At 40.7% G+C, this 22178-nt stretch overlaps 1 protein-coding gene across 5 annotated transcripts in view; it reads left to right on the top strand.

Annotated features, from left to right (window-relative positions):
• The window catches only part of SORCS1 (sortilin related VPS10 domain containing receptor 1), a 580387-nt gene that overhangs the window by 289166 nt on the left and 269043 nt on the right, over window positions 1-22178 (top strand). The window lies entirely within an intron of this gene.

The raw sequence follows: 22178 nt of genomic DNA, 5'->3' as shown, positions 1-22178 counted from the left end.
GGCTGAAATCAAAATCTCTACTGGCTGGACTTCCAGCTGGAGGCTTGGGGGAAGCATTCTCTCCCATGCTTCTGAGGCTGTAGGTCTGAGGTCATTGGCTGTGACTTTTTCTTTGCTGGCGGTCATCTGGTCCTGTCCTCTGCTCCTGGAGACCACCCACATCAGCTCTCACATGCCCTCTCCATCTTCGGCCCAACAATGTCACCTAGAGTCAATCTTCCTCATGCTTACTTTCCAACCTACTCTTCTGTTTATTTGTCTTTAAGAACACATGATATTGGGTCTGCCCAGATAATTTGGGATAATCTCTGATTTAACCAATCAGTAATCTCAATTATAAATACAAAGTCCTTTTTGTCATGTAATATAACATATCCACTAGGAAGAGGACATCTTTGAAGGGGGAGGCAATATTCTGCCAACCACACTCATCTACACACATCATTAAAAATAAATAAGAATACATTTCTTAACTGTAATGTAGGGATAAAAGAGTATAATGATGCAGTTTCAGTTCAGTTCAGTTCAGTCATTCAGTCGTGTCTGACTCTTTATGACCCATGAAATGCAACATGCCAGGAATCCCTGTCCATCACCAACTCCCAGAGTTTCCTCAAACTCATGTCCATTGAGTCAGTGATGCCATCCAATCATCTCATCCTCTGTTGTCCCCTCCTCCTCCTGCCCTCAATCTTTCCCAGAATCAAGGTCTTTTCTAATGAGTCAGTTCTTCGCATCAGGTGGCCAAAATATTGAAGTTTCAGCTTCAGCGTCAGTCAGGACTGATTTCCTTTAGGAAGGACTGGTTGGATCTCCTTGCTGTCCAAGAGTCTTCTCCAATACCACAGTTCAAAAGCATCAATTCTTCAGCACTGAGCTTTCTTTGTATTCCAACTCTCACATCCATACATGACCACTGGAAAAACCATAGCTTTGACTAGATGGACCTTTGTTGGCAAAGTAATGTCTCTGCTTTTTAATATGCTATCTAGGTTGGTCATAACTTTTCTTCCAAGGAGCAAGTGTCCTTTAATTACATGGCTGCAGTCACCATTTGCAGTGATTTTGGAGCCCCCAAAATAAAGTCTGTCACTGTTTCCACTGTTTAAATGTATTTTAGTATTTCGGTGTTTAGACAGTACACTATTAGAAGTAAGATTGTCAGAAAGAAGAGCTACAGTGAAGACAGACACAAGTGATCAGGTTTGGAAGCCTAAGTTCCCTGAGTAGCGTGGTCATCAGTTATGTAATTTTTAGAAATGGTGAAGCCCTCAGTTTAAAAAAAAAAAAAAGATGGAATACAATCTTCCCCCTAGTTACACTGGAGCCAGATTTTATAAAACATAGTATATGTTAATAATTGGAAAAATTATGTTTATATATAAAATGAAGTTTGCTGTTAGAGATATTTTTCTATAGAGAGAACCTAGTGGGACATTTTAAAATCATATGTGATGACACCTAGCATCCCCAGGCCCCCATCCTCAATCATTATGACAATGTTAGAACATCTGACACTTTTACAAAGGATCTCCTAGGGGAGAGTGGCGCCCCAGCTGAAAAGCACTGGGAGAGTGAGAAGGGGATTTTTTCAGCTCAGAAGTATTGATTGGTTGTATCTGGGTTTTTTAAAGAAACCCTTTCTGTTCTTGGGCTGTTCATAAAGCTTTAGTAACTCCCCAAAACAAATTCTCTAGGTCTCATATGACCTGGCCATGACTACCATAGGGCCGTGTGTAGGGAAGGGGTACGGGGTGAGTGAGGGAGACCTGAAATCTTCAGTTTGTTCTTGGGCAAGAGTGTTGAGGAGTTAATCTAAGACAGAGGTTGTGAGTATGGACTTTGATGCCAGAAGGACGGACACTTGAAACCAGTCCTACCCGTGGAGAAGTTGTGTGAGTGTGGCCACATTCTCATGTCTTTTGGAGCCCTTTCCCACCCCCCACCCCCGGCCCTGCATCTATACAGTACAGAAGACTGTCTGTCCGAATATCTTGCCAGGGGCTGTACAAGAAACCTCTGCTTTGTTCAGTCATGGCCCTCCCATTGCACCTTTTCTCTGCTCTACTGTTTCAGAGCAAGGTTCTACACATGGCAGTTGCTCCATCTTTGGTGGGCAATGGTTGTTGACTCTGCAGAGTTGCTATGCACATTGGTTTCCCAGACTAGACTCCCCCAGAATCTGCATATTCCCAGGTTCTTCTCCAGAGTTCTAATCAAGCCAGTTCCAGAAGTCCATCATGGTACATATATCAACCATTTACTTTATTTTCCACTGTTCACAGAACTTTTGCTGAGGACTGTGACTCTCTCTTAAATAGAGTTCCACCTCTTCAAGAGTAGATTAATGCTTGATTTTGCTCCTAAAGCCCATGAAGCAGCCCAATTTTGTTCTTTGAATTTTAGAAAAGATTGGTTCTTACTAATAATTTGTATAAAAACCCAGCTGTGGCAAAAAGAAAAGTTCTCTCTCAGGATCTTCAAACACATTTTACAGCAAACAGGGGTTGAAATGCCTTTGGGAGTATGAAAATAGTAACTGATTCTCATTAGCCTCGTCACTGTCAGAAATATTTGGTACATGGCTAATTACTTAAGGCCTGATGTTAGACACTGTACAAAGGAAATTGCCTCTATCCAAGGAAAGCTCCTTGCAGGAAAAAAAAAAAAAAACACCAACCTCTTAAAGATATGAAAACATCATATCTTCAGGTACATGCATGCTAAGTTGCTTCAGTTCAGTTCAGTTCATTTTAGTCACTCAGCCATGTCCGACTCTTTGCGACCCTATGAACTGCAGCATGCCAGGCCTCCAGATCCATCACCAACTCCCGGAATTCACTCAGATTCACATCCATCGAGTCAGTGATGCCATCCAGCCATCTCATCCTCTGTCGTCCCCTTCTCCTCCTGCCCCCAATCCCTCCCAGCATCAAAGACTTTTCCAATGAGTCAACTCTTCGCATGAGGTGGCCAAAGTACTGGAGTTTCAGCTTTAGCATCATTCCTTCCAAAGAAATCCCAGGGCTGATCTCCTTCAGAATGGACTGGTTGGATCTCTTTGTAGTCCAAGGGACTCTCAAGAGTCTTCTCCAACACCACAGTTCAAAAGCATCAATTCTTCGGCGCTCAGCCTTCTTCACAGTCCAACTCTCACATCCATACATGACCACAGGAAAAACCATAGCCTTGACTAGACAGGCCTTTGTTGGCAAAGTAATGTCTCTGCTCAGTCATGTCCTATTCTTTGTGACCCTATGGGCTGTAGCCCTCCAGGCTTCTCTGTCTGTGGGATTCTCTAGGCTAGAATACTGGAGTGGGGTGTCTTGTACTACTCCAGGGGTTATTTCCAACCCAGGGATCGAAACCTGCATCTCCTGTGTCTCCTGCATTGCAGGCAGATTCTTTACCTCTAGTGTCAGCTGGGAAGTCCTACATCTTAAGGTACCAGGATGGAAAGTGATTAGGTAGGTGTTCACAATGGTGGTATTTGCAAGAGACACAAGACGTTGCATGGTAATATGGGAGGGAAGTTAGCTCCCAGTTAACTACATAAATGATGCTGAGGATTGAATAACTTGAGCAAGGAGTCCTGGAGACCTCTTTCCTAAGGCAAACTCTGAACAGGATTTGGGGTGATCACTCTTCATTTTGAGAAAATTTGGTTCATACACCCTGGTGTGAAAATGCCAGGGCACCCTGTCTATCATTTCTCTGTCACCCCTCAGGTAGCTGGGACACACAATCTGCACTGCTGACCATTTTTCATCTGGGAAGCAGCCAAAGAGCCTGTTCTCTTGAGCCCTTGCACTGGCATCAATCTCCAGCTATGTGCTTTCATCTCACTTCCTGTAAAATTTCATCTGGCGATCCTGTGCTTCACCTAATGTTAGGCATAGGGGACCAACATATTGATTCATATTTTGAATCACAATTGTTGCTATAAGTAGCAAACTTTGTAATCTGGTAGATCCCTTGGATGCATAGTGATGGATGAGCTTCTGGTGATTAAAAAAAAAAAAAAAAAGGTCCATAACTCTGAAACTATAGCTCAAGTTGAAGTGAACGATAATCATAAAGCATAACTAATACACTGCTGAATTATTCATGTTGATTATACAAACTGCACCCTCAATGTCAAAGAAGCCATACTCCTTCCAGGGTCTCTGTAAGCAGAATGTCTCAGGAACTGTCTGGTCCTAAGAGAAAAGGAACTGTCAGGCGTGTGCTAAGGAAGAGTGTGAGTTGAAGAAATTATTATATAAGTTATACCTAGAAAAAATGATGCATAATGAATAGAAATTATTATAAAATGTTCATAGAAATAGTCATAGATTACTAGGTTTTGGTACAATTGATAACTTTCTGGTAGCCTGCAGGTATTCCTCACTGAAAAATCAAGCCCAGGAGTGAATCCTGGCCTGAGTCTGTTACCTGGGCCATATTTTTCATTTACTTGGACTCTTTGCTTTTTTACTTCTTTTATTTTCTAGTTTATTCTCCACACCATAGACAAAATGATCGTTATAAAATGTAGTCAATTTCAGACTTGGCTTTTACCACACCTTTCCTATGCCTTTTGGTTTCACATGGGAGAAAATCTAAACTTCTTACCATGTACTTTAAGGAAGACCTTACATGATCTAGGTCCTGTGTATTTCTCTGTATTCATCCCCCTCTAAGCTAAGAGCACACAAGTTTCTTGTGGTTTCTTGAATACACCTGAAGGCCTTTGTGTTTGTAGCTTCTTCTGCTTCCAATGGATGCTTACGTCATCTACTCATCAAGTTCTCCCAAAACCATCCGATCTATGTAGCCACCACACTGTCACTGTTTACAGCAGGACCCTCTTTTGTTTTCATCTTAGTATTTATGTAAACAGGAAAATATAAACATTTTTATTGATGGGATTGATTATCTCATGCTAAACTGCAGCCTCCTTGAGAACAGGATCCTTGCTTGGTTTATTGAATATTTTTGCCCTCATGTCCAGAATGGGACAATTCACTCCATTATTCTTGCCTGGAGAATTTCATGGACAGAGGAGCCAGGCAAGCTACAGTCCATGGGGTTGCAAAGAGTCGGGCACAACTGAGCGACTAATGCACATGTCCAGAACTGTATCTGTAATACATTATCCTCAGTTTACCTAATTGTTGAGTGACAAGCTCAGTGGCACACACACTTTATTATGAAAGTGACATGCATACATTTTTCCTTGCATATAGTATTACCACTTTAGTGATCTAGAGTCATTGCTTTCTTTGTTTAGTAGGTGACTAAGGCTTTACTGATCTGATTCCTTCCTTTCTCTTAGGATTCAAAATGGAAACCATCCCAGAATGCTGATAGCCTTAAATTTTAAGAGAAAGAAACCATGTCAGGCACCATGTTGACTGTTATTCTGGGGTCCAGACAGGGTTTTCTGTGATTATGCAAATCTTTTGACTCTCATATGCGGTGAGCTCATTGTATATTGGTAAATATTTATAAAGCTCTCTATATTGACTGTTTCCCAATCAGGTTGATTAGTGTTTCCTCTCAGCAACCTTGTGAGGTCAATCACCATTATTATTAAACAGCCCAGAGAGGTTGGGCAACTTGCCCAAGGTCACTCAGCAGGTCATTGGCAAAGCCTCATGGGCAACTTCAGAGCCCATTACTGTGACAAGTCCTGGCATTGATTCCTCTAGGAAGGGTGACCCCTAATCACTTTTCTTGTAAGGTAGGCATATAAACACTAACTGTTCTGAGGTGAAAGAAATGTGAAGGCCTTGAGTTGAAGGAGTTATTGGTGCAATTAGAAACTGGAGCCAGATATTGAAAATTGAAAATGCTGCTTAATGGAGGTGAATTGGAGGACATATTATTTTTGAGAGAATGAGAGAAATGTAGTTTGAAAAATAGGACTGTAAAAAGCAGAGATGTATGTAGAAAATCAATTTGGGTGGCTTTGGGAGATGAAAAATAGTAAGTTATAGGGCCAAAACCTTTCAGAAGCGTCTGGGTCAGGGTATTGGAAATAAGTTCTGTTCAGAAATAAGTTTAGTTCTCTGAAATAATATGTCACCAACTCACCTCCATCAAGCAGAGTTTCCTGATGTTCTGTGAGGGTGAAATCTAGTTTTCAAATACATAGTATTTCAGCCCTTGAAGCCCAGCATATGAATTCCACAAGTGCCCCTTGTAATCAACTTGCCTTACTATCTCTCCTGCAGGAATATGTATCAAGGAACATGATCTCAGTTTTAAGAAATCATGCTGCATCTCACGTTCCATTATTATTTTGGTGTTTTTCCCTTCCTTTAGGATTTAAGATATGTAGTTCTTGATAAATGGAGCTACATACTAAAAAAAGTTAAATGTAGTTCTAAATTGGTGAACTAACCATTTGTTGTTGTTCAGTCGCTCAGTCATGTCCCACTCTTTGCGACCCCATGGACTGTGGCACACCTTCACCATCTCCTGGAGTTTGCTCAGACTCATGTCCATCGAGTCCGTGATGCCATCCAGCCATCTCATCCTCTGTCATCCCCTTCTCCTCCTGCCTTCAATCTTTCCCAGCATCAGGGTCTTCACATCAGGTGGCCAAAGTGTTGGAGCTTTAGTTTCAGCATCAGTCCTTCCAGTGAATATTCTGGGTTGATTTCCTTTAGGATGGACTGGTTGGATCTCCTTGTAGTCCAAGGGACTCACAAGAGGTCTTTTCCAACACCACAGTTTGATTTGAAAGCATCTATTCTTCGATGCTCAGCCTTCTTTATGATCCAACACCCACATCTGTGCATGACTACTGGGAAAACCATAGCTTTGAGTATATGGACCTTTATCAACTAAATGATATCTCTACTTTTTAATATCCTGTCCAGCCATAAATCAGACATCCAGAGCTTGGACCTGACCCCATGCCCTTCCACTTGCTTTTTCCTCTCCCTGTAACACTCTTTCTCAACATGCATACCTTCCCACATATATCACTCAGATTTATCCTCAAATGTCTTATTAGTAAGACCTTCTCTGACTATAGGGCTTCCCTAGTAGCTCAGTTGGTAAAGAATCCACTGGCAATTCAGGAGACCCTGGTTCGATTCCTGGGTTGGGAAAATCCCCTGGAGAAGGGATAGGCTACCCACTCCAGTATTCTTGGGATTCCCTTGTGGCTCAACTGGTAAAGAACCCACCTGCAGTGCAGGAGACCTGGGTTCGATCCCTGGATTGGGAAGATCCCCTGGAGAACGGAAAGGCTACTCACTCCAGTATTCTTGCCTGGGGAATTCCATGGACAGAATATGGGTTTGCAAAGAGTTGGACACGACTGAGCTACTAATACTTATATGTTTCTAATCTGTCTCTTTCTGCTAGAGTGTAAGCTCCAAAGGAACAGCGATTTTGTATTTGTTTCTTCTTTTTCTGTTTTATTGCTGGTGTCAGAAACAAGGCCTGGAACCTAGGAGACACAGCACAGATAATTGTTGAATGAATGAATGGGCCATTATACTATATCAGTTCAGTTCAGTTCAGTTCAGTCACTCAGTTGTGTCCGACTCTTTGCGACCCCATGAATCCCAGCATGCCAGGCCTCCCTGTCCATCACCAACTCCCGGAGTTCACTCAGACTCACATCCATCGAGTCAGTGATGCCATCCAGCCATCTCATCCTCTGTTGTCCCCTTCTCCTCCTGCCCCCAATCCCTCCCAGCATCAGAGTCTTTTCCAATGAGTCAACTCTTCATATGAGGTGGCCAAAGTACTGGAGTTTCAGCTGCAGCATCATTCCTTCCAAAGAAATCCCAGGGCTGATCTTCAGAATGGACTGGTTGGATCTCCTTGCAGTCCAAGGGACTCTCAAGAGTCTTCTCCAACACCACAGTTCAAAAGCATCAATTCTTCGGCGCTCAGCCTTCTTCACAGTCCAACTCTCACATCCATACATGACTACTGGAAAAACCATAGCCTTGACTAGACGGACCTTAGTTGGCAAAGTTATGTCTCTGCTTTTGAATATGCTATTTAGGTTGGTCATAACTTTTCTTCCCAGGAGTAAGTGTCTTTGAATTTCATGGTTGCAATCACCATTTGCAGTGATTTTGGAGTCCCCCAAAATAAAGTCTGACACTGTTTCCACTGTTTCCCCATCTATTTCCCATGAAGTGATGGGACCAGATGCCATGATACTGTATCAGTGCACTCTAATATGTATATTAACTACACATTGTGTGTGATTATGAAGAATCAGAGTCTTGGACTTCTGGTGAGCATTTTTTAGCACCTATTAATAAGTATTCTGGTGCTACCAGTGCCCCAGTAAGTTTCAAGCCAAGAAACACCTGAGTGTTTTAATTTATACTGTGGTCATCTTGACATATTTAAGAATGAATGAAGGGACCATGGTAAGACTGTGGGCGAGACTGCCAGTTTTTCCTGGATGTTTGAATAAAATTGGCAAAGCTGAGGAAAGTAGGACCTGACAGTTTTCCTGGATATTTATGGACAAGTGTCAGTGTGGCCTGGAGTCATGGTGTAGGTTAGAGCTCCAGTTGGCTGGACCATCACATTTTCTGAGCAGAGTATTACCTGTAAGTGGGTTAGATATCACTGCACGAAGACTGGCAGGGATAAAGATCAATGACTAAAGTGTTTCTTGGCTTTCCTTTCAAATTTCATTCCATGAGGGATTCTGAAATGTATTCTCAGTAAGCACTATATATCATTTGTGTTTTTAATATCCTCTTTGACTGTTATCCCTCATCCTGGTCCCTTTCCTGAATGTAACCACTATTTTCAGTTTGATATGATTCCAAAGTGTGGTTACACATAATTTTGTATATATCTATGCTTCTGATTTAGTTTATTTTGTAATTATTTTTATTTTAAATTTTTATGTTTTATTTGTTTTTAGTTTTGGAGGAGAATTAACTTTTATATGTAGAATCATGTTTCTTACAGTATTAATGAATTCTAGGATGATTAAGCTTTATAATTATTTTTCTCTAATGAGATAACGGTACTTTTGCATATTTTATAGCCTGAAATTCTGAAAAATGCCTTAGCACATGAATCAAAAAACCTGTGTTCTCTTCATAACTTGGTCTCAACTGAATTCTTGGCTTAATTTACAGTGAGTCTTATCTTCTTTATCTGCAGAATCATAAGGTCAGACCTATTCAGTTGTGTAGTAATTGTACTTTATTGATTTCTGGAGGTAGTGTGAAAGTGTTAAAGGGTTACTAAAAGAGACCAACTAGGGTATCTGGGTGTGGGCTAGAGTGGACAACAGGGGGTTCAATGAATTTAACTCCTATGTGTCTACTATACAATTTGAAATATGTTTTGAATACCCCATTACTTTAATAAAAAATAAAAATAAAAACCACTAAACAGATCAAATTACCTCTAAGACTTAATTGAAGATCTATTTTAGAATCTTTAGCTTCCTTCACATTAATAGATGGAATTCCCCCAGTAAATAGTGATTATTTAAGAAACTATATGGAGTAATGAGGGCGTCCCTGGTGGCTCAGATAGTAAAGAACCTGGCTGCAATGCAGGAGAATCAGGTGAGATCCCTGGGTCAGGAAGATCCCATGGGGAAGGCAATGGCAACCCACCGCAGTATTCTTGCCTGAAGAATACCATGGACAGAGGAATCTGGCAGGCTATAGTCCATGGGGTCACAAAGAGTCAGACACAACTGAATGACTAACATGTTTACTTCACTTTTCATGCAGTAATGAACAAATTGTGTTTTCTATCCAGGCTCAATCATTTCATCTTTAAAGAAGCTAAATAGAAAGTAGACAACATGTAACAGATGAAGACGGTAAACCCTCCTCTTGAAACTCCAACCCCTGGTTGTCTCCTATGATTTGGGGATAGTGTTTTCCTCTAAGCCTTACTCCAGGCTTCACTATGGATATCAAGTTCCTCAAAACTACTCCTGCTACAGAAATTCTTGAATTTTGTAGTCATGAGTAGACATCAGTGGTTCAGTCCTCTCCAATTACATGTGGGGAAATAATTTACTCATTTCCAATTCACTTAATTTAATTTTTAGTCATCATGTGAGGTTGAGGCTTCTACCATGTATAGAAAAAAAAAAAACTCATAAAATATCCTTATATCATGACTCCCAGAGAACAACTTCCATTATTTAGGATAATTAATCATTTAAATATCAGGGAATCAAATAAATCCTATTATCACCACTAAATGACAAGTTGCTTATGCTTCCAGAATACATTTTTTTTTCATAGTTTTCACTGTATGTTCTGATTGAAAGACTGCTGCTGCTGCTGCTAAGTCGCTTCAGTCGTGTCCGACTCTGTGTGACCCCATAGACGGCAGCCCACCAGGCTCCCCTCTCCCTGGGATTCTCCAGGCAAGAACACTGGAGTGGGTTGCCATTTCCTTCTCCAATGCATGAAAGTGAAAAGTGAAAGTGAAGTCGCTCAGTCGTGTCTGACTCTTCGCAACCCCATGGACTGCAGCCTACCAGGCTCCTCCGCCCATGGGATTTTCCAGGCAAGAGTACTGGAGTGGGGTGCCATTGCCTTCTCCGGATTGAAGGACTAGGAGGACCAATTTACACTGGCTTCATTTAATAAATATTTTACTTATTTTTGCCTATTTCCAGGCAAGATAATCACAGTGCTCCTTTAGTCAACCAGCATGCCATGTGAGAGTGAAGTGAAGCACTCTGTCAGAAATAGCAAATGCTGATGAGCAGTTGCAGGTTAAATCCATTGTCTGATAAGGATTCTAAAGCAAGGAATATACATGTGGATGTGCTTTCATGTCTGGCACCGTTCAGTCTTCACAAGCAAAGGCATAAGCTGCAGTAGTCCCTAGAGCCGTCAGTGCCTTTAGAGTCTTGGTTTATTAGATGCTTGGGCTCAGGGTCCTCATTCAAATAGAAAACTGACTTTAGAATGATAATTGGCAAATGTCATAAACAGTAGTGGTTCCTCACTGGGGAAGAAGGTGATCTACATTCTGGGAGCTCTGTTAGAAAATGCTGTTGTTTTCCAGACAAACTATTCCTTCTTCCTATAACAAGCTGCTGCTGCTGCTGCTGCTAAGTCACTTCAGTCGTGTCTGACTCTGCATGACCCCATAGACGGCAGCCCACCAGGCTCCCCGTCCTGGGGATTCTCCAGGCAAGAACACTGGAGTGGGCTGCCATTTCCTTCTCCAATGCATGAAAGTGAAAAGTGAAAGTGAAGTCGCTCAGTCGTGCCTGACTCTTCACAACCCCATGGACTGCAGCCTACTAAGGCTCCTCTGTCCATGGGATTTTCCCGGCAAGAGTACTGGAGTGGGTGGCCATTGCCTTCTCCACCTATAACGAGCACAAAGCTTAAATGGACAAGCCACCTTGTGTCTGTATGAAGCTGGCTTCGGAGACTAAATGCCCAAGTTTGAATCCAGTCCCTGCTCATCATTGCTGTGTGGTATTGGCAAGTTGTTCTTCCTCTTTAAGTCTCAATCTCTACATCTGTAAAATGTAGATCTTCCCAGCTCTTAACTGGTAGGGTGTCATGAGGATTAAATGAGCTAGTCCTTACAAAGTGTTTGTCAGCCCAGGGTGTGGGATGTTTTAAGCATTCGGTGAATGTCCACTATTATTATTCATAAAATATTTGGCGCAGCCAGTTATGAGTGTAGCGTGTTGCAGCATGTGGGGATGTGACCTCAGCGTGGTCATGGAAGCATTGCATTGGATCAAAAATGCCTGGGGATTAGGGTCGTGTCAAAAGAGAGAACGCTCTAAAAAGCTGAGCAGACTTTCCTTTCTCCTAAATTTGTCTGTATCCTTGTAACTGATAAATGCATATTATGTTTTGCATTGCTCTATTTGTATATAATATTTAGTACATTAATGTTTTACTGACTATGCCAAAGCTTTTGACTGTGTGGATCACAATAAACTGTGAAAAATTCTGAAAGAGATGGGAATACCAGACCACCTGACCTGCTTCTTGAGAAACCTGTATACAGGTCAGGAAGCAACAGTTAGAACTGGACATGGAACAACAGACTGGTTCCAAATAGGGAAAGGAGTACGTCAAGGCTGTATACTGTCACCCTGCTTATTTAACTTCTATGCAGAGTACATCATGAGAAACGCTGGGCTGGAAGAAACACAAGCTGAGATCAAGATTGCCGGGAGAAATATCAATAACCTCAGATATGCAGATGACACCACCCTTATGGCAGAAAGTGAAGAGGAACTAAAGAGCCTCTTGATGAAAGTGAAAGAGGAGAGTGAAAAAGTTGGCTTAAAGCTCAACATTCAGAAAACAAAGATCATGGCATCTGGTCCCATCAGTTCATGTGAAATAGATGGGGAAACAGTGGAAACAGTGTCAGACTTTATTTTTTGGGGCTCCAAAATCACTGTAGATGGTGACTGCAGCCATGAAATTAAAAGACGCTTACTCCTTGGAAGAAAAGTTATGACCAACCTAGACAGCATATTCAAAAGCAGAGACATTACTTTGCCAACAAAGGTCCGTCTAATCAAGGCTATAGTTTTTCCAGTGGTCTGTATGGATGTGACAGTTGGACTGTGAACAAAGCTGAGTGCTGAAGAATTGATGCTTTTGAACTGTGGTGTTGGAGAAGACCCTTGAGAGTCCCTTGGACTGCAAGGAGGTCCAACCAGTCCATTCTGAAGGAGATCAACCCTGGGATTTCTTTGGAGGGAATGATGCTGAAGCTGAAACTCCAGTACTTTGGCCACCTCATGTGAAGAGTTGACTCCTTGGAAAAGACTCTGATGCTGGGAGGGATTGGGGGCAGGAGGAGAAGGGGACACCAGAGGATGAGATGGCTGGATGGCATCACTGACTCGATGGATGTGAGTCTGAGTGAACTCCGTGAGATGGTGATGGACAGGGAGGCCTGGCGTGCTGCGATTCATGGGGTCGCAGCGAGTCGGACACAACTGAGCGACTGAACCGAACTGAACTGAATGCATAATACATTTTACATACACAGTTTTATGCCTGCTTCCTAAGTAAGCCCCTAATTTCTCTTATATTTCTGCCTCAGCATTAATCCTGTCTGACTCAAACCAAGCAGGGAATCCTGAAATTTTCTTGCTCCCTCATCCTCCAAAAAGAAATGCATAAAAAGAGAATAATGTGAAATTTCTCGAATGATAGCTTCTGGTAATAGAGGAAAAGGTCTCAGGGTGTTCAATCAGCAACATTGTTTGAGCACCTTTTGAACACCATGGAGAAGCTATAACGGTGGAGAGAGAGACAGAAGAGTAAGCATAAATGCAGCTTGTTGTCTAGTCGCTGGCCATAAGGTGAGAGGGGAGCAGACCTAGATGAAGGTAATGCATGGCAAATATGGAAAGTAACAGAAGACAGGATTCAAGTGAGTTATGTGGGATATAAAGAAGAGTCATCCCATTCAGCAGAGGGCTATGAGAAGGCTCAATAAAGGAAGGGAAAAAGTATGAGTGAATTTTGATTGGGGAAATAAAGGGTGAAAGAATAAATGTAAACTAGCCCTGCCCTCAGAGAAGGTAGTCTATTAGCACTGAACACTTTGAGCATTGACAAATTTAGGCCAGCATAGACAGGTATGAGATGTTATAGAAGAAACAACAAAGGCTGCCAGTCAGCTGGCGTCGTCAGGAGAGGTATCCAGGGAAAGGAAAAGATGATAAGGATTGTGTGTCCTCTGCTCACCCCACCGCTGTCTCTTGTGCAGTGGGTATTATATTTGCAAAGACAGAGAGGAGGGAAAAGGAGGGAGTAGTGGTGTCTCCTGGATTATTGCAACAAGATCTAGCCAGTGCAAAGATGGCAATGTTCTGCCCCAGAGATGGAAGGAGAGCTGAAGTGGACGGTACAGATAAGAGACAGTGAGGATAGACAATTCTCTGTGTGTGTGTCAGAAGAAACTCGTAGACATTACCTTATTAAGAAAATTACTCTTCCCTGTACCTATGGCCCAAAAAGCTGAACAGAAAACATCTGACTAAGTTAATTTGCACTCCCTTTTTTAAGCAAAATACTCTGGGTATTGGTACCAGTTTGGATTATCTTTATACTCACTCAAAATGAACTGGGAGATATTTCAGTGGCAAGGGTAACTCCTTTCTTTAATGTTAAGTATAATAGATCTTTACTTACTGCAGAAATGTATGTGGGTAGCAATGTCTTCTAATCTATATCACCACTTTCCCACAGAGCAATATGCATGCAGTTACAGTCAGATACATTCCAGTTTCTTAGCTATCCTGTGTGACTGGAAACATCAAGAATACAGTGCAGTGCAGGGAACTATATTCCATATCCTGCGATAAACCATAATGGGAAAGAATATGTGTGTGTGTAATTGAATCCGTTTTTTTATACAGCAGAAATTAACACAACATTGTAAATCAACTATACTTCAATAAAATAAAAGAATGCAGTGTGATGATACAAGGAACCAGGAAGATGAGAGAGGACTTTCACAGCTTATTATTTAACAAGATATAAGTACTGTCCCTTCCATTAAAAAAAATAAACACTTTTCTATTACAAATTAAATGACATTCCAAATACTGTGTCATATGGCAAAGTGGAAAGTATCTGTATAGTAAACTGACATGCCTCCCCCAATCCTGCTGTTTAACCCCCTTTCCTCTGATTCTGCTGGTTAATCTGAAAAACTCAGGGAATCGAAGAAAACAGAGGGAAGCTTGTTCAGCTCTGGATACACTATAATGTCTCAGCAGCACTTTTAAATTATATGTTTAGGCTGACAGGCAGATGTATTTCAGGACAGAATCCTCAGAAAGCAGGAGACAATTTCCTTCAGCTCCACGTCATCGTTTGATGTAGATCACCTATTATATTCTCGAGGTATTATGAGAAATGGATTGGGAGATATTTTCTTGACAGTGGGTAGACTAATGGAATCTGGTGACTGTATTTAAAATGTGCAGAGGTTTGTTATAACATGGTAATAGAAATATCAATTGCACTGACAGGTGAAAAAAACCTGTCAATGAATGATAATGAAGTTATTTAAATGTCAACTCACTCGCAAACATTTTCCAAACCCTAAATTATTCTCACTGCTGTAACCTCATGCCTCCTGAGTTCCGCAGGAACAGAGTCTGTGATGTAGCCAGTGCAACTTTGCCTCTGGAAGCTATTTGTATGCCACCAAATGCACCAGGGACAGTGGAGGTGGCTGCTCTTAATGATTTTAGGAAAGAAACAAAACACAGAAGCTGCAGATTCTTGAATTAGAGTTAAACACTGTTCCTCTTTCAGGACATCTCATTTGAGCTGATTTGAGTGATGCCTTGATATTTCTTGTCCCTGGACTTCGCTCTACAGCTTGAGTCTTGTTTTTGTGACCTTGGCATTATGGCATGGTGTGTCTGGGAGAGAGTATATTCCCTCTCTGGGGCCTGGAAGTGAAGGAAGGTGTCAAGTTATGTGGATATTTTCTAAAAGCCTTTTTGAAGAAGAAGCCTAGTTTATCCTCAATTCAAAGAGGGTGTCCATCAGGCTTCATGCATTCATTCACCTTCTGTCTATAGAAGGCACCTGCTATGTACCAGCATTGTCCTGAGGACCGGGGACTTGGAAATGAACAGAGATGTGTGCTTTCCTATGGTGCTTACAGTGGCCAGGTTACAAATGCCAGGCAGAGGTTGCTCCATTAAACAATAGAGGGGCATGGAGCATGCTGACCACCATAGTCCCGCTTGAGCCTGCAGAGTCCATTGTATCTGCTCATAACAAAGACTTCAGTGATTCTTGCCTGAATAGCTGAGCTTCTTAATTTTGACTTTGTGGAAATCCCGTGGGCCACACGAAAAGAGCAAACATCTGTGAAGTCAGTCACTCAGCCAAAACAATTAGGTTTCACAAGTGTCTGGGGCACTCTTCTGAGAGCTCGGAAGACAGCAGTCCGCAAGACATCTTTCCTACCCTCATGACGCTTGTATTCTGGTGGGAGAATTTTGTTTTTTACAATAAAAAATAAGTAAAAATCTTTCAGATGTGGGTAAAGACTATGAGGAGAAAATAAAAGAGGCTAAGGAGGAGCAGTGTATTAGGAGAGGGGGGTCGCTGAAAGAAACGAGGGGCCATCTGTCAGGGTATCTAGATAAAGAGCTCTCCAAGGGCAAGAATAACAAGACAGGCGTGGGCAGGAATCAGGGGGAGAGGGGAAAAGGAGAGATACTAGGAATGGGAATCTCAGGATTATATTGCAGTCCTATTAGATGCAGAAGTCAATATTATTTGTCTATAGCAAGTCTGGAGTTTGTATGGAGACAGGACACTGACTGGTTACCCAGCTTGTGAGCTCATAAGTCCCATTCTGTTTGACTTCAAGTCGTTGCTCTTCCATTCAGCTGTGACGTCTTGGTAATCTTCATGAGCCATCATCACATCATTGACAGGTTGACCCATTCACCTTGTCCATATTTCTAGCCTCCCCAGGAGCCTAAGTGGGCCACATCAAGGATCGCTTTCTTTGTGCCTTGTTGTGAGAGTTTCTGTTTAGACTTTTCTTAATATGGCTTCTGGCAGATCCTCTGGATTTTTACTAAATATGAAGAGAATCCAGGTTTGGGCCTACCCCATGGGGAACTTCTAATAATTTCAGTTCATATTCCTTTTTTAAAACTAGGCTTTGTAAATACATTTCCTTTTTCCTCTTGTAGCTTTTGAGAGAGGAAATGTAGCATGAGGTTAAAGATACAGCCCTTAGTGGGTGCCCCACCTCCAAGTTCTGTGGCCTTAGTTAAGTAGGTTGGTTATACATGTGGGCCTTCCTTATCTATAGCATATGACTAATACCAGTCTGCCTCTCATGGGATTCTGAAGGAGCTGAAGAGCTTAGATCACACTGTAAGCACCCAATAAATGTACATTTATAATATCTGTTAGGATTCTTAAATGTAATAATCTATTCAGCAGTAGAATCCTGACACAGTTGTTATAGAAGCAGAGTACAGAATCTTTTATCAAGTTCTCTCCTTACCTCTCTGATCCAAGTTCTGCACAAAACTGCTAACATTTATCCCTCAAAATATGATAGGCTAAATGTGGTTACATTTCAAAATCGTAATAGCTTCATGAGATAGTCTTATCTTCTAAGCAAACTAACTCTAACTCATTTTCAGTGATTGAGATTTTCCTTGAGGATTCACATGATGGGTTTTAGTGAATGTTGGCCAAAGAATGCTAAAAATCATCAAGAAAAAGAATGAGTGATAAAATGAGTAACAAAAGCTATAATTTGTAGATGGTTTATTACATACCAGCCATTGTGCTCAGCTCTTTTTATGGATTAATTTAGTTTACAGATGATTCTGTGCTTATTTATTATCCCATTTGATGATATAAGATTGTAGTAGAGGAAATCCAATCACACACTTTATTTCTGCCACTCCTTGTGGAAACTAGCTGTGCCCAGTGTTCATCCCTTGGAGACTCTGTCATCTCAAAAAGATCATAAGTTCTTGGAAAGCAGGGGCCATGCCTTGAATGTGGTTTCTCCATCCCTCAGAGAAGCTCTTCTCAGGTCTATGCATATAGTAAATACTTAAATAAAGACATGCTTTCAAATGTTCTAAAAGTCCCTAAGATGCATTTGTTGAAAAGGGTAAAGATTAAGGATCAAACACAAGAGCCTGCAGTCCTTGATTTAATCATTTGCTATTTGTTTTCCTGAGACACTTATTTTTTAAGCTTTCTGTATCTTCTAGCACAGTATAGGTGTTGACAGAAGCTATGTTTTTAATCTGTAATAAGCCAGCTTATAAACACAACCTGAAAAAATGCTTGCTTTGGAATGTTTTAAAAAATAGTACAATTGGAGGATGCAAGGCTGCATCTTAAATATGTCTGTGTATGGTACCTATTTTTAAGATTGCTTCCTTTTTGCCTTCATAGCAACAGTCACTTTATAGTTAGCATAACCGGCATTTCTCTTGGCAAATTTGATTTATTTTAAATATTTTTATTGTTCTCCTTTTCTTATGAAACCAAGAGCGCCATAATCTTTGTTTGGCTTTTTTTTTTTTTTGGTCTTTCGTACAGTTTCCCAAAGTATATTGTTCAGACGACTAATCTCATTAGGTATCTCTCACGAATGGATCCTATAATCAAATATGTTTTGAATATGCTTCATGAAATATGCATGTAAGAGGTTCACAGTGTATATTAGAATAATAAAATTTATGTATGTATGTAAGAATAATAAAAATTCTAAGTTCTGAAGTTAAGAAACGTTAAATTTTGCCTAATCAAGTGTTTCCTAACATTTTTTTGATCTGGGATGATACTCCTCTCCCCTGTATTTAGAGATGACACTTAAAATATTTAACAGCTAGTGCACTGGCTCAACAGCCAGCCTGCTGCTCAACTGTCTGTCTCTTCTCTGTTCTTTCCGAGCCCACATCCCTAGGAGACTGAATTTCCCACATTTGACCATGCAGGCATGACTGGAAGCATCTGTTGGCTATGAAGGGAGTTTGGGTTTGCAGATGGACCCTAGGAATTGCCTTCCAGGGTGCAGTCCCTCCTCCGAGGTCACTGTCTCCTCCACTGGGGCTCAGGCTGACTGTCATAGGCAGTGGCATTCAGAACAGGTGCTGGAGCAAGTGTCCTGGGTCACACAGTGACACTCTGCTATTTCAGCCCTCAATCTTTCGGTTGCTGGGACTGTAAGGAGATCTGGGCATTTTCCAAGGAGAGGCCCTGGTGATGAGGCTGGTAGAAGTAGCTACTCAGAGAATGTGGTACACTAAACTATTTGCCAACTGGTTTGCAATCATCGAGTGTCTTCACTCCTGTATCACTGTACCAGTGTATCCCAGCTGGTTGGTTGTTTTACCCATGAAACTTGTCAACACTCTGTGTAATTCTGGTTCTGCGGGACAGCCACAGACAATTGCTTGTCTGTGACATTTGGGGTATATGGAAATACATCAGTTTTTTTTTTCCCTTTCTATTAGTTACTATAATACCATAGTGTTTAAACATTTAATTTGGCTTGAATTGAGAACAAATTTTGATTCACTTTTTGAGCTTTGAAAAATAAAGGGGCAAAAATGGCACCAAAAATAATAGCAGATACCTGAAGTTTCTGGGCTACTGATGTTAAAATAAAAGTTCCCAGTAACATTGTAAGTTATCTGAAAAAGGAGTCGTTCATGTAAATCTGAATTAGTCACTCCATTACCATCTTTCACACTTGGATTTCAGTTAAGTGTGCGCTCGTGTGCACACACACACACACACACACACACAGAGTTTGCCCTTGTAGTTGTAGTTTGTGTTTTGAATGTAAAAATATTCTTGAGTAGCTCAGAGACTGAGTTGATAGAAATTATGGGAAACTATTTTTCATGCTTTTATAAACTGATCCCTGCTTCTCCTTTCTTTTATCCCACTAGAAAAACATGAACTGTTCTCTCATCCCCAACACAGTTCTATCAATTTCTGCCTACCACAAAATTTATCAATGTGGAAGTATTTATATATTTAATCCTCTTCCCATCACCCCTCCATAGATTTTGCAATTATGTTTTTTGTTCTTGAACTTGTATCATTAAGAATACAAATAGAAAACGTTATCCAATAAAAGGAGCTAGAGAAAGACTATTGAAATTTTGGAGACAAGCGAGTCTGAGTAAGAAGAGAAAGTTGACTCAGTATAACCACGGAGAGAGTGGGAAAAACTGGTCAAACACTAGGATTAGACTCAATAAGGAAAGAAGCCTCAGATATTTCTTAGAAAATAGCAGGAATTTTCATGTCTAGATGAGTCTGATAAGAAAAAAATATATGGAAGGAGAATTTAAAGAAGTTTGTCATAGTTAATAGATGAGCTCTTCTGTAAAGAGATTAGGAATATTCTTAAATATTCTTGGTTATTAAGCAAGCATTTGTTCTATTGGGCTAAAGCCCAGACTGGTCCTGAGGAAATCTAGTTATATATTTGGATTATATAAGGTGACTTCTGTTTTTTGATGCTCTGACTGCAGCTAACCCCTGAGCAATAGAGATTTGAACTCTGTGTGTATCCACTTATACAGATTTTTTTAGTAGTAAATACTGTTGATTCTACAATGTGTGTTTGGTTGAATCCTTGGATGCAGAACCACAGTGGAGAAACTGTGTATATAGGAGGCCAGTGATAAGTTGTATGCTGATTTTTGACTACAGGAATTGTTGGCACCCCAACCCCCTTATTATTCAAGTATCAACTCTACATCCCTTTTCTAAAACCCTACCCATTTTCCATTTTCAAGATCCAAAGTCCTTCTAAGAAACTTTTCATAATACCCCAATCTTCAGTGATTTGGAGTGTAATCTAAATTCTATAAAGTGTTTTCTATATTTACTTACTTATAATTTATGTATATAATATGTATTTTAGTCTCAGTTCAGTTCAGTCACTCAGTCATGTCCGACTCTTTGTGACCCCATGAATCGCAGCACACCAGGCCTGCCTGTCCATCACCAACTCCCGGAGTTCACTCAGACTCACATCCATCGAGTCAGTGATGCCATCCAGCCATCTCAGCCTCTGTCGTTCCCTTCTCCTCCTGCCCCCAATCCCTCCCAGCATCAGAGTCTTTTCCAATGAATCAACTCTTCGCATGAGGTGGCCAAAGTACTGGAGTTTCAGCTGTAGCATCATTCCTTCCAAAAGAAATCCCAGGGCTGATCTCCTTCAGAATGGACTGGTTGGATCTCCTTGCAGTCCAAGGGACTCTCAAGAGTCTTCTCCAACACCACAGTTCAAAAGCATCAATTCTTTGGTGCTCAGCCTTCTTCACAGTCCAACTCTCACATCCATACATGACTACTGGAAAACCATAGCCTTGACTAGATGGACCTTAGTCAGCAAACTAATGTCTTGCTTTTGAATATGCTATCTAGGTTGGTCATAACTTTTCTTCCCAGGAGTAAGTGTCTTTGAATTTCATGGCTGCAATCACCATCTGCAGTGATTTTGGAGCCCCCCAAAATTAAGTCTGATACTGTTTCCACTGTTTCCCCGTCTATTTCCCATGAAGTGATGGGACTGGATGCTATGATCTTCATTTTCAAATATCATCTAAAATATTTATCTATCTTATATAAATACTTTTTGGTAAAGAGCTCCCTGTATCTCTAGCCATAGCAACTTCTTAATTCCTTAATTCCTAGCTAATATGTTTTATAGCTTTCTAGCTCTGGTGCCTGATCCTGAGTAGGCTCTTAATGTATGATATTGAGGTTGATAACAGACAACTCTTCTATTTCATCTTTATGGGGAAATATGAAACTTCTATCATATCATAAATAAGTTTAAATAATTGCATTTTTGTGATTTTTCTGATTAAACCAACTTTATTTTCTGAGTCTTGTTAATTTTCATCTCTTTTGTTACATATAACACATTACCACTTTCTTTTTCTGCCTTTCAAAGCCATTGGATTCTTGAAAGTAGGGCCTGTGTCCTGGAACATAGCACAGAGCCTAGTTCATTTTAGAGGCTCTACAAATGTGAATGGATGAATTGCATTTTCTTTGGGAATCTCCTATTTGTGTAAAGAAGCTGACAGATTTTATATTTGTTCCCTTTAAATTTAAAAAAATAAAAGCTGTGGTATAATGTAACATAGAGCTTAGAGTCAGAAAGGAAAGTGAAAGTGAAGTCACTCAGTCGTGTCCAACTCTTTGCGACCCCGAGGACAGTAACCTACCAGGCTCCTCTGTCCATGGGGTTCTCCAGGCAAGAATACTGGAGTGGGTTGCCATTCAAAATACCTAGAGTCAAATTCTAACTGACTTTGAAAAAATCATTCATGTTCTCTCAACCACTTTCTTCAAATTTAGATAATATTTCCTATTGAACTTGGTTGCAATGATGATCTAATAAGATGTACAATTCCGAAATATATAATAGACTTATACAGAGAAGGTGATTAAGGTCTGTATATTCAGTCTAAATTAATAAGTCATTGACCAATGTCAAGAAAAGATGAGAGAATCTCCAAAAACGACAAAGTCAGTGCCAAGACGTAATATCCTCCCAACTCCAGGTGGCTTAACACTGGAAAAGGCCACCGAGTAGAACTGTGAAATTTCGCTTACTATTAAGACATCTTCTTATTCTTAAATAATAAGAAAAGACTGAATGACCTTTGGAGA

The sequence above is a fragment of the Ovis aries genome, chromosome 22, assembly GCF_016772045.2.
Source record: "Ovis aries strain OAR_USU_Benz2616 breed Rambouillet chromosome 22, ARS-UI_Ramb_v3.0, whole genome shotgun sequence".
Taxonomy (NCBI): domain Eukaryota; kingdom Metazoa; phylum Chordata; class Mammalia; order Artiodactyla; family Bovidae; genus Ovis; species Ovis aries.
The sequence above is the reverse complement of the archived record's forward strand: the minus strand, read 5'-3'. Positions and strand labels throughout refer to the sequence as shown.